At 37.8% G+C, this 19,580-nt stretch overlaps 1 long non-coding RNA gene across 1 annotated transcript; it reads right to left on the reverse strand.

The window, feature by feature from the left end:
• Positions 1–1,718: 1,718 nt before the first annotated feature.
• On the reverse strand, positions 1,719–19,051 carry LOC108103580. The gene is made up of 7 exons (XR_001772237.2): positions 18,675–19,051; positions 18,204–18,294; positions 18,036–18,147; positions 8,717–9,070; positions 3,535–3,611; positions 3,076–3,398; positions 1,719–3,003 (listed from the first exon to the last, which is right to left on the reverse strand). It is a non-coding gene; the product is annotated as an uncharacterized LOC108103580 (long non-coding RNA).
• Between the last annotated feature and the right edge of the window lie 529 nt (positions 19,052–19,580).

Genomic DNA, 19,580 nt, shown 5'->3' on the forward strand with positions numbered 1-19,580 from the left:
TGCACGGCCACTCAAAGTCACCTGGCCAACAGCCTAACAGCCCAACAGGCCCAACAACTGCCACCCACTCAACTGTCCTGTGGGCAAACTTCAACCACCTGGAAATGCTCCAGGGAAATTCTTTGTTCTTTGTTAAAGTGGTAAGTCCACTAGGAAAATGATTTTGGCATCGATTTTCTTTATTTACTTTTAAATAATTGAAAAATAAGAAAGAAGTAGTGTAAAAGTTCCCTTTTTGGCTTTTTAAACATCAATATTAACCCATAACATTAACTAAAACTTTGTAATAGATCCTTCTTAAAGGAAAGAAAAACCATCAATGATAGGTTTTATCAAAAACAAGATATTTAAAGAAGTCAGGACAAACACAAAGCATTAACTTTAAGGGAGTTATGTGGGCTGGCTACAGGCCTTGTGCTGGGCAGGCATCTCTAGAAACTGCAGGCTTAGTCTCAACTTTCTAGCTCTAGCTAGCTTTTCAGCTAGTTACCTTTTTCATACGGACAGACTTACGGACAAACGGACCTGGCTAAAACCCATTGGGTTTGATCAAGAATATATATATAGAAATATACTCTACATGGAATGCAAAATATAATGCTTAGCCTCAACCAAGTTTTCTAGCTAGTCATCGAGTTCATACGGACAGCCTTACGGACAAACGGACATGGGTAAATCCCATTGATTTTGATCAGAATATATATTTTGTTACCTAGTTCACATGGAATAGAAAAATATAATGATTAGTCCCAACTTTCAAGCTCTAGCTAGCTTTCTAGCTAATCATCGAGTTCATACGGACTGACTTACGGACATGGCTAAATCCCATTAAATCCGATCAAGAATATATATATTGTTACATTCTTTACATGGAATAGGAAAATATAATGATTAGTCCCAACTTTCTAGCTCTAGCTAGCTTTCTAACTATCGAGTTTATACGGACAGACTTAAGGACAAACGGACACAGATTCCCATTGATTCTGATAAAGAATATATATATATAGATACATACTTTACATGGAATGCAAAATATAATGCTTAATCTCAACTTTCTAGCTCTAGCTAGCATTCAAGCTATTCACGGAAATCATACGGACAGACTTACGGACACACGTACATAGCTAAATTTCATTCATACTGATCGAGAAGATATACAGAAAATACTTAATCCCAACCTTCTAGCTCTAGCTAGTATTCAAGCTAGTCACGGAAATCATACGGACAGACTTACGGACACACGGACATGGCTAAATCCCATTCATTCTGATCGAGAAGATATACAGAAAATGCTTAATCCCAAACTTCTAGCTCTAGCTAGCATTCAAGCTAGTCACAGAAATCATACGGACAGACTTACGGACACACGGACATGGCTAAACCGCATTGCTATCAAAAAATATAAATATCTTGTTACATACTTTACATGGAATACAATATACCCTATCCTTCTACTACCGAAGAGTATAAAATACCCAAAAATTCCATAAAATGTTCCACTCCTTACATCCCTTGATTGAACTTCAAACTCTGGAGTCCTAAGCTGGCCAGAAGAACTTTTCTTTTCGGCACTCATTTTAATTTGCAACTAATTGCGAGTCATTAAAAGGCACCTAAAAAAAAGCTGCGGGAAAAGGTCAGCACTGCTCATTTCATTCCTTGACCCCCCCAAAAAAAAAGGAAAAACCTTTGAACCAAAAAACAAAAAAGGAAGCTGCTGAAGAGAAGGCAAAAAAGAGCATTTTAATCTAGCAATTAAGGCATAATGTGCTTTAATTAACCGCTAAAATCTAAAAAGCGCGCATAAATAACCAATTGACAGCGGCAGCCTTGGTGGCGAAAGAGAGGGACGTTCGGCTTTGCTAGTGGAGGGGTTTGGGTAAGAGCCAGGGACTTACCAAGGCCATAAATTGAATTACGTTAAGCCCCCCAAGCATAATGGTCAAAATAACACGCAATTTGCCGGCTGGCCGCAAAACGCCCGAGAAACAGCACCCACCGACCACCCACAAGAAACAGCTATTTGAACACCCAAACCCAAACCCAACAATCCACCCATCTAACAGCAAGGCCAAATCGATGGGAGACACCACCCACGCCCACTCTACTCCATCACTTGTGTTAATTTCTGGGAAATCACTTAATCCTTTAAATATCGCCCGTTCGTTGCTCTGTGACACCTTAACCCACATTTGCCCCACGAACCGAAATGACGCGCAAATTTACATTGCCAACCCGTCTGCCTCCTCTTTTATAACCCCCTTTTTCTGTACGCCCCCTTTTGGTCGTAAGAGAAAACGCCACAAAGTCATCGCATTAGTGACGCTCTGAAGATTATTTACCTAGGAATGCGTGTAAAATGACACCAATGTATTGCGACACCCCCTTGTGCAGACCCCGCCCTTGTGCAGACCCCCCTCGCGGAACCGAACGCCCCTGCCTTGCCATCGTGTCTCTTGCCATTTCACCAGGCCACCAAGCGTGTTACTCTATTAAATTTAAATTAAAAATTGATTAAAATGAGCCCGGCTCCTGGGCCTTTCGACAGCATCTCCCCGTTTGGGGTCACCATCTGAGGCAGAACCCCACCTCAACCACCACCCCTCCCCTCTTCTGAGTTAAGGAAAGGAGGTGCCAAGCACTTGCAACTCACGGCTCGCAGCTGGAGGATACACACAATTAACGTAAGCTTTTTCCTACGAATATTCAAGGAGGGGAAGGAGGAGTTGGGTTACATTTTCTTGGTGGGTTCGTGGGAGAGGCGGGAAAAGCGGACAACGGACGATGGACTACGGACGACGGACCACACAGAATGCGTTGCGGATAAGCAAGTTTCGCCGGTTGATGTTCCGTGGCGAAAGTTCACCAAGCCGGGCAGCATCTTTTTACTTGGGCTGCGTTTTGGTAAATTAAATTTGTGCATTACGCAAATGAGCAGCCGCAACAGCGAAGGTGATGGCTTCCTTACGCTGATCTACACTGGAAACAGCCGACGTGTAAGAACTGTAAAGAAATCAATCAAAATATTAATAACAGAAAATATAATTAAGAAGTTAAAAAGGTAAGAAAACATACCTTAATGCTACATTTTATGATATTTTCATTAATATATTACTTCGGACACTAAGAACTATAAAATTTTCCCAGTGCAACCAAGCTGCAGTGCAAATGAACCCTTGCCTTAGTATCTTAGTATCTCAATGTCCCAGTATCACATCCACCCGCTCCACAATTCAGCGCCTAATGATCCCTGGCCAAGAGATTGGATGGCAAGTTGGGTGAAATCAGGAAAGGGGTTTCCCTCCCGAAAAAAACGGCAACTGCTAGCTGGATGGATAATGGTAACCGCCCTGCCTGATGCCTGCCATTTGATTAGATTGTGTTGCGGTCCAAGGAAGCTAAAAGAAAAGCATAGAGTGCAAGGTTAATGGTCATCAAGGAACGTATGCTATTTCTCGGTGATTAACAAACGAGATTTTAAATTGATTTTAAGCAACAGAAATTTTCATTTTACAGTAAATACTAATTGATTACCTGTTCTATTTAGATTCAAATCTAGGAAGTGGCGACCAAAAGAGAAACCGCCTTTCCATCGACGCAAAGTTCAAAGGCTGAAAAGAAGATGAGGGATTGGTTTAGTGAGTGATTCCGCGAAAATGCCCTGTAAAATGCGCTGTGATTTGATTGAATTTTTGTGGCCTCAAGTCCTGCCGCTGACTTCGAGATAGGTTTGATTCTCCTTTTCTCAAGCAGCTAGCAGCTAGAGATTTTTCCTGCCACCCATTTCAGCAATTTTCCACCCCCCTTCTGGCTTTTTCCACCGCCAGTTCCTCAAGTTCCATTCCCTCCTTTGTTCTTACGTTTTAATTAAAAAGTGTCGCTTAGTGCGACTGTCCATTTGACTGATGGGTGGGGATATATATATATATATATATCTGGGATCTAGGTGGGTGGTTGGTTGGTGGGGCGTTTTTAGCAATTAAGCCGCCGTGTTGCACGCTGGCGCCCCCTGTCGTTCGGCTTAATGAAAACGATTATCGACGAAGACGAAGACGGCGGGGACGAAGGGGATCGGCAATTGGTTAGATGGAAATAGGAGTGGACTTGGGAACTGGAAACTGAAAACTGGGATCCCTGACTGACTGACTGACTGACTGGCTACAAACTTATTGCTTTACAAATTCTTTAATAAATTAAATGTCCTGCCTGTTCGGGATTACCCAGGGATGAGGAATGGATAACAGTGAACGATGAACGGTGAACGGTGAATGTGGAATAAAGAATAGATGGACTGGACAGGACCAGGACCGATTCCAGAAATCTGGCTAGGCATCATCAATGCCATCGACTGCCCAACTGAATTTCCATCGCCTGACTGAGCAACTTCATCATCAGCTATAGTCGAGTATATATGTATATATAGTACCTGAGCAATCGGAGTGCTTTGGATGGATCCAACTGATGGATGGCTAAATGCTTGACTGCTTCGCTTGGGCATTGAGTGATAGGTATAGGATATATATATATATAGATAGAGAGAGAGAGGGAGAGCTGGGCTATCAGGTAGGAAACTTGGAATGAAATTAAATCTAATTTGTCCTTAACTGTTTGTGGGCAAGTCTTGTCAAATGTTTCAAGGGAAATCTTTAAGGGATCTTGCTGTGTTATGGTTAAGGAGGTTATGGAGTTTGGAGAAGGTTTGGTGAGTTAAAATGTATCTAACAGATACAAATCTAAATAGATAGTTCTGGCATATATGGTTTATATATCTTTATACTTGATTTTCCCTTCTTAACAGGAATTCTTTCTGGATTTCTTGGTAAGGAAACTTCCACTAACTTGGCTCTGCCCAAGAACATTTACTCATTTGACAGTTTTTCATTTTCATTGAGGAAAAAGGCAACAACTTAATAAGCCGCCTTTTGTGCTTCCAATCCTAAACAGTTTTTTTCTTGGCCCCTTGCCTTTCCCTTCATTAGCTGCTTTGGAATTCCATAACAAAAAAAAACCTACAAAAGCCTTTCAGCACCAGAAATACCCCTTAAAATAATCTAAAATGTTAAAAAGTATATATTAATATGAAAAATTTACAAATAAAAATATTTTCCTGACTTTTTTTGAGGTTTTCAAGAGTAAAATCCATAAATTAAGCCTTTAAATGATAAAAATTTAATATTTTAAATATTTAAAATATATAAAAAAGCCAAAAAATGAGCTTGAAAATATAAACTAACAACTTTTAACAACTTTTCAGATTATAAAAACTGCAATTCCCTTGCTTATTCGAACAGAAATACCAAATTTTTGCAAGAAAACGAATCAAATTTGCCCGGAAACCCCCTTTGATACCCAGCATGGAGTACCAGGAAAAAGCATAAAGTAACGGGGAAGGGAAAAGAGAGAGGGGGAAAAGGAAATGGAAATTAAAACGAGCCACTCAATTACGCAAATTAAAACGAGAATGTAGGCGGCGCTAAGGCAAACAAAACCAAACCGAACAACACGAAACAAAAACAGAACGTAAAAAGGCATAAAATATCTTAAAAGGAGGAATGCGAACAGCGTCCTTTTCTCTTATTTTCTTTTATTTTTCATCACCAACACAAGCTCTCCATTTCACCCTTCCCCTGCATTTTCCATGTCAACGTTTTCAGCTTTTTTTGTTGTCTTGTTTTTATTTTTTTTACAAAATAATAAAGTTCGCCGAGGTCGCCGTCATAAAATGCGCCAATTGACGCGGGTCAACTCCTCGAGAACCCTTTTCCCCCCACCCCTACCACCACACAACCACCCCCTGACACATCCTGAGAAGGTCCTGCTGCGGCCCCGTGGCATGCTGAGGGCCAATAAAATCAAATTAAAAGGCGCCAAAGTGTCACGATTATGAGACTTAAGCGAAATCAATTAAAAACAAAAAAAACAAGGTGGGGGGGTGGAAAATAAAATGAAATGAGAAGAAAAAAACCCGAGAAAGTTGAGGGCAAACGTGAAGAAGGAAAAGTGGCACAAGTGGGTGGTGTTTCTGCGAGTCAGGGGGCCAAGGGGGTGCATGGAGCTTACTACGATGGAGACGTTGTCCATGTGTCAAAGCTGCCACCCCCCACCTCCTCCGCACTTCTGACTGACGTTTTTTGGGTGCGTCCATGCAAATTACAAGGGATAACAAATAGTTGTTTTTTCCTTCATTTCCACAAAAAAAAAAAAGAGAGAGAGAAGAAGAAGAAGAAGGACAATATTCAGGACAAAACTGGACAGGGAATGGGTGGACAAGCCACGAACTGGGCTGGGCATCAAAAGTCAAGGAAATTGGGGCGAGTCCGTTTCAGAAGGAGGGGCGGCGGCGGCTGTAGTACTATTTGGTATAGGATATAGAAACCATAGGAAAACCCCTCAAGTTGAACGTGCGGAAAGCGAAACCGAGCTGGGATTGTCTGTTAACCAAAAAGTAAAAAAGAAAAAAAAACCATTCAATAGTTTGTGGTTTGAAAAATTGTTAGACAATATTAGAAGCGTTTTAAAAAGGTCATAAGAAGTTTGTCCTTAAATAATATAAAAACTTACTCTAGTTGGTTAGTTTTATAAATGAGAGTTTATTTGTGATTAAAATGTTTAACTTTATCCTTTTATTTTTTATTTATAAACTCAAAACTAATCAGTTTTCTTTTAGCAAATAAGATCTTAACTTTCATACGGACAGATGGACATCTCTCTCTAAAAACCTCATTAAAATCCCCTAAAACTTAATACCATCCAATCCAAACCCAAATCGAACAAAGCTAATGCCCTTCTCAGCAGTTTTCCTTCCAACCAAATCAAAAGACTAACTTCTTTTGCATTTTTTCCAACTTCAAACGAAACGCTGGAAAATGTTAAGCTGCGCTTATATAGAAAAGAATTACCCGTAGTCTTGCAATTACAGATGTATACCCTCCATCCTTCGAAACCCCCCCTTTGCCATCGAAGGTCGCCCCAATGGAGTTGACTTAACATTAAGTATACGCCGCCATGTTACCCCACGATTAAGATGGGGGCGGGGGCACAAAAATATAAATGGAGAGCCGCTTCAAAGGCGACGGAAGCGGGAAGTCGTCGTCGGCCAACTTCCTTTCTTGCCTTCATTTTTCAGTTTCAGTTTCGATTTACCACCACACCTCCCTCCCCTCCCTCACAGTGCTTGTATTTCCCTCAACAGGCAGGCCGGGAAGGCAGCTTTCACTCGTACAAAGAAATATTAATTTAAGAAAAGACTTTCAGGCAGCTTGTTTTTTAATAACCCGCCACAACAATGGTGGCAGGATGGTAAGGGGGCTGCAGTATGGGTGCCTCCTCACCTCAACTCCCCTCCCCATCCTCCTCCTCTTCTTGTTGTTGCTGTTTTTGTATGTAAAATTAATAAAAGTTTAAATTGTTGCTAAAGGCAATGGATGGGAAAGGGGGGGACGTGGCCAAATGGTGAGGGTAGGAGGTGAGGACATTGGCCAACAGGAAGAACAGGAAAAGGAAGTCCGGGGATGCAGGATGCCTTGACAGCAGCGTCTCCGAAGTCAGTCTCTGGAATGTTTAATGGCCGCATTTCGTTTCATTAAAAATGTATGCGGCCTTAAAAGCTTTCGTTGTTGTTCGTCTTCCTGTTGTTATTGTTATATATATATATATATATCTGATATATATATAATATATATTGTTAACATTGCTTTGTTGTCAGTTTGGAGTTCGGAGTTTGAAAAGGGCTGTGGGGGGAGGCGTAACAACGTAGGAAGTTGCAATAAGCGAGTTGGTAAAAGAACAAAAAATTGTGTCATAGCTCTCGCAAACTGACTAGGCTAAATGAACCATAACTGTTGGCTGTCTAAAGGATAATACCATTACTAACTAAATCAAGGGGATAGTTTTTATAGAATTTTCCTTTCCTTTTCTCTCTCTCTCTCTGCATTAGATCTACAAACCTATAGTTTTAGCCTTTAGCTTCCATCACCATTGGAATTTATGGTTTGGGATACTCCAGGCTGGGCCATTAATCTATTTTTATTTATTTCTACTTATGCGAGGACCCACCCAGAAATATATATACTACTATATATATTATATAACCTATATAAAGACACACTCGTGCTGGAAATTATAAGCGATTGAAATAAATCAAAGTCCAAATGGCAAATAAAAAAAGCTTTATATAGAAATTTCCTACACAAAAATTGCCCTGGAAAATGTTCTTTCTTTTTTAAGGGCAGTCACAGAAAGGGGGGAAAAATCTCCCAAGAACAAGGTCAAATTGTTTTAGCTTAAGGGCTAAATCCTGCTTATCACACTCGTCGTCTACTATGATTGCATAACAATAAAAAGCTATCAAAAGGTTGCCAATTAAATTGACTAAAACTTTGACACGACATTTGTTATGCAAAACGGAAAACAAAAACTATAAAAATAATTTAACTAAAATTACATATTTACTATTCATAAACCGATTTAATGATTAGTAATCCTATTAACTAACGGACTTGTTTTAATTTATGCCAAATAATAGGTTTACTGACAGCTTTTAACTAACAAACTTTTTAGTTAAGTAACTATTAAAGTTAATGCTGCTACTTTAGACTCTTGTTAAGGGTTTTTTGTTCATTCAGATATCTGAAATATATATATATATAGATATCTTAAATGTCTACAATGTCTTCTTGTATCTTTATCTACTGTACCCGCACACATTTTCACATACCATCTGTATCTTCTTTTTCGTGCTTTTCAAGTGGCGACATCCACAATTTATATTGTCATTCGCCCACATTTATTGCGGCAATAATTCATTTAATTTTCCTTGATTTACTTTGTCAAATGTGGCCGGGGAGAGGAGGGGGGAGTGATGTCCCTTTTTTCTTTTTCCTCTCCTCTTGTTTCTATTTCAGTCTCTATTGCTATTCCGATTCCTATTCCTATTGCGATTCCGATTCCGATTCCGATTCCTATTCCCATAGTATTCCCGTTGGCCATGTGAACTTCCATCGCGCATCATTGGAGACCACTTGTTAAGCGGGGTTTTCGCTGCTCTCCGGATGTCCTGCGTTCCGATACCCTTTAAAGACACGAAAGGTATATAGATTATTCTATATTTAGATAAATATTTAATAAATTATATTTTTAATTTAATAATAGTAAATCTATCTACTTTACACTTAGACTATCGTCACACCATAACTTTCACCTTAAAGGGTATTCCCAGCTTCGCTTGGCCAATGCAGTTCTTGTTTTTCCTGCGCTTTCTTTTTTTCTTTGCCTGTTTTGCCCTAACTAGCCAACCCAGAATGGGTGGTGGTTGTGTAATTTATGCCACGTTTGCCACTTTTGTCATTTGGCTCCACTCTACCCCCTCTCTTTCTCTCTCTCTCTCTACTCACCCCTCCAATGTTTGCTTTCCCCTTTGGGGTTCGTTTCAGTTCGCTTTGGGTTTTGTTTGCCTGCCTTTGTTTTATTGACACTTTTGATCTTTTCCAATGCATGCACGATTCATTTATTATGTATGTGAGTGTGTGTGAGGGTAGAATATATATATATTATATATATACACTGATTGATACATAGGCTGACTGGGGACAGGACCACGCCCACCTCAAGCGCCCGTAATTTGTTGACAAATGAGTTACAATAATGTCACATTATCAGTTCATCACAATAAAATTATACGCCCAAGGACATTGCCGAGGACCACCTCCAAGGAGACCAGAGATCCTGTTGGGCATCCTTTGGTCACTCGGCAAATAACAATTGACCAGCAGTGAGAGAAAATTTGGGGAAATTTTTAGATAATTTACTCAATTTTCTACTTGCAAATGGTTTTGAAAAATTTTGAAATATTTTATTAATATTTGAAAAACTTTCAGTAGACATTTTTTGACTTGAAAATTAACATTTATTATTGTTAAAAATTTTAAATAAATATTATAATGGTTTCTTTTTTGATATTTTAGAAGCTAAGCAAGGCTTAATGGTTTTAAATTATTTTTAAAATATTTTTAAGGCTATTTTTAAGGCACTTTTTCTCAATTTTGTGAAGATTTCTCTACACTTTGTAAAGTTACCTTTAAAAAAAACTTAAATTTTCTTTTTTATTTAACATAATTTGATATAATTTTATTAAGTTCTGATGATTAAATATTTTTATTTACTAAGAAATATTCTAAAAGCCTTTTTTTTAGTGCTTAAAAAAATGATTTTTGTCATTTAATAAATATAAAAATTAAAATAAATATTTTTAAAACCAAACAAAGCTAAATTTTGATAAATTTTTGATACATTTTTGATAAATTTTGATAAAATTTTTATAAATTTCTAAAGAAAATTTCTTCCCAGTGCTGCTTAATTGGCTCTGGCCGAGTTTATGGCATTGGCCTGCCCTGCGGACGAGGCAACTTAAGTGCCTCAACATCGGCCTCAGCATCGGGGCAACGGTGGCATCCACAACAATCAGTCCGGCCGGAGGAGTTTCACAAGGAAACCTGTTAATCATCGGGGGGCAGGAGGGATATCCTCAACTAAACTGAGATGGAGAAGAAGGAGGAGAGATGGGAAAGCAATGCTTTCGCTTGTCATGGAGCGCATTAGGCCCAGATAAATGACCAGCAGGAAATGGCAATTCCAAATTCGCACAAATTCAAATGATATGCCAAAAGATTTGGCAGCTTGTCAGGCTCGATTCTCCCTGCCTGTATACACTATATAATATATATACATAGAAAGAGAGAGAGAGAGGGAGAGGGAAACCTTATCGTGACGTAGAAGAAGAAAGGCCCAACAAGGAAGAGCTGAGCTTGGAGGCAACTGTACTCCTCGTTGGCCAAAGTCATTTGACAAATGCCAATTGACAGGCATCGAAGACGAAGAAGACTGTAGAACAACAAACGAAAGCACAACCAAAACGAAAAAATTCATTTCTGATTGCCAAATGAACGAATGACGAATGACTGATACCGATTCAGAGTCGCAGGAGGAGGGTCCTTGGATAAGTAATGGGACCGCCAGTCGAGCAGGAGTTTGTCAATGTGATAAATGCCATTTTAAGTCCCGAATAATGATTCGTATTTGGGTTCCCGCAGATTCCATTGCGATTTTTCGAAAGACAAGAAAATTCATTTTTTTTTTCAACAAACTTTTTAGTATGTAACACGTGCGCCATCTGTTGGCACTGTTAAGCAATATAAAAGAAACATATGCTTTTGAGGTTGCCACTTCTTTGATTTGGTTTTAAATCAAGTTGGCATTGTCTTTTTCTGACAAATGAGGTTAGGTTTGTCATAGTGAAAAATTATTTCACTACCAAATTATTTCACTTCCAAAGTCCGAACAGCAAAGACGTCTTTCGTTCCTAAAAAATCAGTAAGCTTGTGAAAAATGTTGGAAATCAGAAGAAAAAAACTCCAAAGAAAAAGGTAAAGAAATTAGAAATGTCCTCGAACGACCAATAACAATATTTAAGTTTACAGAAGTAGGAATATCAAACCACATGGCTTTTGCCTTTCTGGAAACTTCAACCTTGCATATATGTGAACGCTTAATGACTCATTAAATCCTGACCATGGGTTCGGACAACATTCCTAAGGCCAAGAAGACGACATATTTCGAAGAAAACTCCAGTTTACAAATTTTTCACTATTTTTTAATTTTGATAGCGGCCACGTTCTGCAGAATATCTGCAGATCGTCACAGCTAAGACGTTTCTCGTCATGGCAGAGCACTTCCTTCCAGAAGAACAATACACTTTGGTTGTTCAGATTTAGGTTAAGCTTATCTCCCGGATGCAATATTTCTTTTTGTACTGCGAACTCGCTATTACCCAATAAGGTATAGAGGGTCTACATCTTTCTGGCTAATTGCGAGTTCATGGTACAAGAAACTTAAGAAATATTGTATTCAGGGATGAGCGGAACCAGAAACTGATCATCCAAAGTACATATATTACCCTATATAAGGAACATTCTCTTCCGAGGCGAGGCATTTCTTCGCTGAGTCGGTCTAGATCTTCTGGGGAACGTAGCCCCTGAAAATATATTTCAATAGAGGACCTCCAATCAAGTACTTCTAAAAAATCTGCGAAATGACATTTTAATTTGGGGGAAAAGGGGTTCAAATTTGGCAGATGAGAAATTGGGGCTATAAGAACGAATTACTATAAGGAGCACTCCCAGGGAACCCATCCCTATTTCAGTAGGTATATGACCAATCTCGCTAAAATCATAGGCGGTGCTGGAGGAGCGCAGGATGTGGCTGTGCTATGGACTAGCTGTGGCTCGGATAATGCCTTAAATACTCCCTTTGCCTCTGCTGTCTGAATACAACCAGATCTTCTGCCGGCAGGACTACTAGAGATTTCATGGCTCTAAAAGTTATTGCTCTGCCTGGACCCAGAACATCCTATCTTCTAATATGGCAGACCGGTCGGCAACAATATCTATCGCCTGGAAAGCTTTGCCTGTCAGCTATGCAAATGCTTGCTTCTGCTTGGGCGTACGATTTTTTCTGTATAAAAATAAGCTACTCTAAGAATGAAAAGAGTCGGGAAATTGCTTCGAAGAAAATTAGCCAGCATGATCAGCTAAGCAGCGGCGGACTAGAGCTGGCAGCAGAGCTGTGAATGCTGTGGGCATGGTCAACGATCCGCGCCTTCTCCGCGATAACAATAACAACAAGAACAACAATGTCCCTAAGCTATCAACTGCTGGTGGTCCAGCACTTTCCGCCGGCGCCGCTGCCTATGCGAAGAAAAAGTAGGAGCCGTTCAGCTTAACTAAAATCCAAGGCTTGGTCGTGATTGGAGTTGAAACGGCGAGTCAGCAGGGCTGTGGACTACAGCCCAAGAAACAGCAACAAAAACAACAATAACAGAAGGAAGACTAGCCAAGAGCAGCAGCATCTCCCGACCAACGAGTGGTGAGGTATGGGTGGAGTTCTTAGATCAGGCAGTGGCGCAGAAGAAACACTAACAAAGCTTTTCCAAAGAAAGTTTTCAGCCAGCAACTGAAAAAATGAAGGGGAAACTATACAGGAATACAGAAACAAAGTTTACGTTTTCTTACTTTCCAATATCAAGTACTATATGATCAGAGTATATATATATATATACCATAGTTTCTGATTCTATTAACAGAAAGTAAACATAAAAACCAAGTAAAGGGTATTTAAAAGTCACTCCACTCGCATATAAAGTTCTTTCTTGTTTTTATTACTTTCCGCTCAAATATCCAAAACATATATCCGAACCCAACTTAATCGCGATCCCAATTTATTGATCTCGATCTCAGATTACCACAACTACTCACTCCCCCAAACCGAAAATCCAAAATTCCGATGAGCATGTAGTTTTTGTGGAACGCGGCTGCCCGTTATGTTGACGCGGCAACTTGATACAAACACAAGTGGCTTGCCCCTAAAGACTGCTCTAACTTTAATTGTACCGCCAACACATAGCCAACAGCAGAATGTTTATATACTTTTGTACATACATAACTTATACATATGTTTCTACGCATTTTCTTGGTATATAGAAGGAGACTGCGAGGGCCTTTCAGTTCCTTGTTAGATTTTTTCGGGACTAAACTTCACTTACGATCTGGCAGTCTGGCGAGTCGGTTGTGGTTTTACTTTTTGGAAGATCATATCTAAATCGGAAAATTAAATCATTATAGGAAGTTGTATTTTAAACAAGTGAGTTTAGAAAATAATGTAAAATCAAAAAGTGCATAAAGTGAGAATGAAAATATTAAAAAAAAAAACATTCAAAAGTAAAGAAATTCGTGAAAAAGGAAATTATATTGTAAAAAAAAAATGATTTTAAAAATATTTTAAAAACAATCTAACTGAAATTTATCCCAAAATGATGTGAAAAATTACTTCCTTTTCAGAATAAGCCAACTTGATGAGCAGTAAAAAACCTAAATCTTTACCCAGAAAAACCCAAACAAAAATGAAACCAACCCAAACCCAAACTCCAGCCAGTGAGAATCCCAGCCAAGTCATCAATATTGACCAGAAATTCCTATTTTATGTCAACATATTCGAAATGGTGCAGATACTACCAAAATTCAATGGGAATCATTATGCCTTAACCAATTTTATACGAAGCGTAGAAGATATTGTTATAAATATTGTAAAAGGAATCTATGAAACAGAGTGTCCAATTTTCATATTGCGAGCTATTAGAAGAAAAATTGTGGGCAAGGCCAACAGAGTGCTAATCAAAGAGCGAACGAACCTAAATTGGAATGATATTAAAGAGACTTTAATAGATAACTTTTCAGATCCTAGAAATATGGATACTCTAATACGCGATCTACTAGAACTTCCCAACTTGGGTCTTTCAATTTATAATTTATTTGTGGAAATATCAAAAATAAAATTAGCTTGTTTTGATATTTTAGAGAGGAAAGTTAATAATACAAAAATGTGTAAAAAACAAAAATTAGGTTTTGAGAAAAGATTCCTGGAAACGTTCATATCAGGTCTAAGGGGAACTCTACAGATTTTGGTAATATGCCAGAAACCAGAAACCCTATGGGAGGCCAATAAATTTGCAATGCAATTTACAGAGGATTTTCATCGCGAGAGAAAACTTAAAGTTTATTTGAACAAAAAGCAGAGGTAGATTGTTCTTTAACTCAAATCGTGCTTGATAGAGGGGTTGGTTGTAGATGCCAAAAAGGAAACAAATTTAGTTTCAAATATCAGAAAGAGTTTTTTACTTTCCGACTCTTTTTTTCTTTAAAATTTCAAAAATTTTCACAAAAAATCATTAAAAAGTTCCTCTATTTAGGGATCTAAACTTATTTTTTAGCTTAAGAATTTGGATTCAAGCCACCTTTTTCGTCTTCAAAATTATATAAAAATTTCTTATTATTAAAAATATTTTTATAAGATTTTTTTCAAACAAAATTTGTATTTTAAAGCTAGTTTAAGGTTTGTTTTTATCTAAAATAAGCATAAAAACAAAACATCCAAAACCACAAACTGCCTTTTATAAATATTCGGAATTATATTTTATGGAAATTTCAAAATCAATCATATTTTTTATATTTTTAAGGCAAAAATTTTACTTCTTTTAAGCATAATTTCAAGTACATATTACGTCATTTATATATGTTATACTTTTTAATATAATAATTTTTACTTTTTTATAATTTTATATTTAAATAAAACTAAATAAAAATATAAAAAATATTTTAAAACATTTCTTATATTTCTTTTTATTATTCTTAAAACATAACATCTCTGAGACACCCTCCTAATAACCTTTTCAGGACATATGACAAACTTCGCTGGCAACTTCCAGCGGATTCTCATTCACTTTTTACACATTTTTAATAAGTTCCAAGGCTTTGGGGCTTCTGGGATCTGGTCAGCCATGGGGATATGTCTCCCGTTGACCCCCCTGTACACCACCTCCCATCCCTCTGGGGATGGCTTCCTTCCTTCCTTCCTTCCTTCCGCTACACAATACACGAAGAATCCGCCATTGACCATCATTCATCATTAAATTGTTTCGCTAACTGTTTTCAACAATATTTTTTCTGGTATACGCTTGCTGACAAGCCGCTTCCTGTCGTCGTTTTTGCTACGCTCCCGAAAATTTGATGAATTTCTTTTTTATTCATTTCGTCCTTCTGCTTTTCACAGGACTCCCTCCCCAAAACTTTCCTCTCCTTTCTTTCGTTTTATTTTCATTTTATTCGAGTTCTTGCCGGGCTCCGCTTCTTGTGTCTTACAACATTTTTCTAATCAGTCAGCGTCCATGTCCGTTTCAAATTTTTTTGTTGTCTTCCTTCGATTTTCCTCTTATTGTATTTCATTTAATTTTTTTTTTTTAGGTTTTTCTTCTTTTTTTTCTGTTAGGCGCCATTTTGATGCGGGCCACTGATTATGCTTAACAAAAAAAAAAAAGGAAAAATCATGAGGGAAATATATTGGATAGCGAGTCAGGGAAAATGTACTTAAAACATGGAAAGATCTTTGATTTATCATTAAATATATAAAAAATTATTTAATTATATTTAATTGGGACTAGCTACTGACTTTTTTTATCCATTTTTTAGGCCATGCATGAAGCCAATCAGTCAGAAATAATGGTCTTTTAGATTAACTTAGCAAGCTAGTCTCTAAATTAGCAACTAAAACCTGATAACTGCAAACTTCAAAGGCACTTTCTCATGTAAAATATTCCAGCTAATTAGCTGTCATTTAATTTAATATAAATTTAACTTATCACTTTACCATTTAGATTGCATTATGCCCAATGAGAGAGGAACTTGGCAACCTTTTTGTAGCCCAGAAAACCAATCATCCGTCCATCCATTCGCTTTCGGGCATAATCCGTATATCTAGAGTCCTGTATCTCGTTATGACGCCCTGTGTGTCGCGGGGAAGCAGCGTCTCAAAGTTTTTGGCCCACTGAATGGGTTCAAAAAGTGCCATAAAACACCCGCTAAGCAGAACTTTCCGCGGGGGGGAGAAACGAACGCGGCCAAAGTTGGCTTTATGCCGGTGGTATAATCAAGGATCAGTGCGGCAGTCGAGGAGTCGGATGGAGTCAGGAGCCAGACCAGTCAGAAGCCAGGACCATGACTACGTGTCCACAAAGTGGCGCTCGGAATGGGAAAAGGGATGGGAATGTAGAGGAGTTGGAACTGCGGGTGCGGGCGAAAAGAAATGATAATAATGCTCGGGTCAAAACAATATAAATGCAAATGCAACGGCGTCAGCAGCGCAGTCGACGTCGACTCAGCGCCTTTTACGGTCCTGCAACGCATTTTAATCAGTTGACAGTGGGACTCCAGCTCCAGCTCCGGCTCCGATTCCGACTGCAGATCCTCCATCCACCCATCCACCCAACTTCCCCATTGCCAATCCCAATCCTTGACTTTCCGCGGAGCAGTGTCCTGTCCTGAATGCCAAGTGCGGAGCAACGTCAGCGGGGGACAGTTTATGAGGATGGCGCGAGAGGCGCGAAAAGTTTACGCCTGCGGCTCGAAAGGGGGGGCGTGGCAACGGATGGACGGATGTGGCATGCACTCGGCAAAAATATTTATCAAGATTTTTCTTTAAATTAATTACCACGATAGAAGCTTCATACAAAAGTTTTCAGAGGTTTGCAGTTATCAATTTTAAATCGCTTAATAAATATTAAGTTAAATTAAATATAAAAAATAAATAAAATTAAATTTTACATGCAACAATTTTACAACAATGATCTCGACTATTTGGTGGTAATAATAATAATAATCTTAACCCGCAAATTTTTCACTACCAAAGTCCGAGCCGCAGAGACGACTTTCGATCCCAAAAAAACAACAAAATTGTTAAAAATGTTTAAAATCAGAAGTTAAAACTAACTACAAAAAGGTAAAGAGGATATAAATTTCCTATCAAACGACCGATAAGAATATTTAAGTTTACAGAATTCAAGAAATCAGACCACATGGCTTTTGTTTTTCTGGAATCTTAACTGATGTGAGAGCTTGATGACTTAATCAAATACTGCCCATGGACTACGACATCCTTCCTAAGGTCAATAAGGTCGCATGTTTCGAAGGAATAAGCTTAGACTTTCCTCGTCCCGGTAGACTGGTTAAAGAACAATTCGCTTTGGTGGACCATTCCGCTCATATTTTCCGGATTCAATATTGGTTTCTGGGCAGTGACTTCGCCATTGCTCAATAAGGTAAAGACGGCGACGGCATTGCTCAGAAAGAAATAATGCATCCGAAGGTGAAATGCAGCTGAAATGGATAAACCAAAGTATATTATCCTATATAAAGCGTCATCTACACACCCTACGATAGGACTGCGTTAGTCCTTGCTCTTGTTTTTCCTCAAACGGCTAACAAAAAATAATAATCTGTTTCTCAAATCTAACACCATACAACATTAAAAGCCTTATTTTGTCTATTTTGCCTATTAAGTTCCATTATTAAATACTCGAAAGTGGCATTTAAATGAAATAAATGTCCTTAAGACTAAGTATAAATAATTATAGAAAAAATATTTTAGAGCCTTACCTTAGTTTTGCATATAATTCCAGGTTCCTGTTGGTATATTTTACATCTTAAAGCATATTACACTTTCCTTTTCCACACAAAACGTCTCCTTTCCGATTTGCATCAAATTTTCCTGTGAAAATATTTCAAATGTGTTTATAACTTTTTAAAAATTAAATACATACTCACATTTCCACTTGCTCAAATGTCTTTTAGCATACAAAAATAGGTAAATTCACCATTTGAATAATATTCACTGAAGAAAACTTAAGAAACAGCCCTGAGGCCAAGAAATATCAGTAATACAAAGTTTACCGTTAAAAAGGTTGTTGTATACAAGAGAATAAATACGAGAATATGTTTGATTTTGGTAGATAATTAAAATTAAAGCCGAATCAGTGATTCGTACTCATTGATTTCATATGCATTGTATTCACTGTAAGTGCAGTTCTTATGCCTAATAATCGCATTATACGTATGTTTACACATACAACTGTACTTGCGGAAGAATAACTGTTAGCCGTTTGGCAAGCCAAACAAAGGCTTAGAAAACCTCATAAAAGCAATGAAAAAATACATTTTAGCGCCATCTACATACCTCGATTTTCAATATTATTCAAGGTTCTAATTGGGATTAATTAACATAAGCCTATTTATTACCTTGATTTTCCTCCCAAAGCGAAGCAAATGCGATTTCCCATATTTATGTACATGTATGTATGTGAATAGCTTAAGCCAGATTCACATGTACACATATTACATACATACATACATATGTACATATTTGTAAAGTGTCTCACAGACATCCATCACTTGTCCAGCGGAGCACCCCTTCCATTTTCGCACAGAAAACAGCTAAATTCACTATTAACACAATTAATCTTAACCAATTTGCAAAGCACAGTCCTGCGATCACTTGTTATTTATTAATTTAACACTTTTTATAACTTTTTAAAACACTTTAAAACCAAACGCAAATTTACTATAAGCAATCAACCGTTCGTGGTTGCAAATTATTCAGACTGACAAACGAGTGAGAAAACAACAGTTATCTCTGTCGATAGGCGAGGGAGGGGAAGCTTGCAAAGATCTGCACGTTACCTCTGTCTCTCATTTCGTTTCTCTCTTCACCAACAAATTCAATTCATACACTTTAAAAAGAAATTCGGAAATTAAATTGGTCAATATTATCTATATATGAATAATATTAATATTAAATAAATTAACAAATATTAAAGAATCATAGATGAGAAAAATGTTTACCTCTTTTTATAAAATATAATAAATATTTTATATGTTATTGAATAAATATTCAATAATATATTTTATAAAACAATTAAAGTAAGAGATCAAATATACTAACTATTAAAGAACTGATAAGAATTACTACATATAATTATTTTTATAATATTTATCAACTTTTTTCGCTGTGTAATATTATGTCCACCAAAAATTGTTATGCTTTGCTTTGGCAAAGAAGAGAAGACGAAATGAGAGTGGAGATGGAAGGCAAAGATCTTTGCGAAAGCGTTTCTAACTGTAATCCTCTTTTCTGTGCCTGCGCTT

Source organism: Drosophila eugracilis, unplaced genomic scaffold (genome assembly GCF_018153835.1).
Source record: "Drosophila eugracilis isolate 14026-0451.02 unplaced genomic scaffold, ASM1815383v1 contig_1317, whole genome shotgun sequence".
NCBI classification, from domain to species: Eukaryota; Metazoa; Arthropoda; class Insecta; order Diptera; family Drosophilidae; genus Drosophila; species Drosophila eugracilis.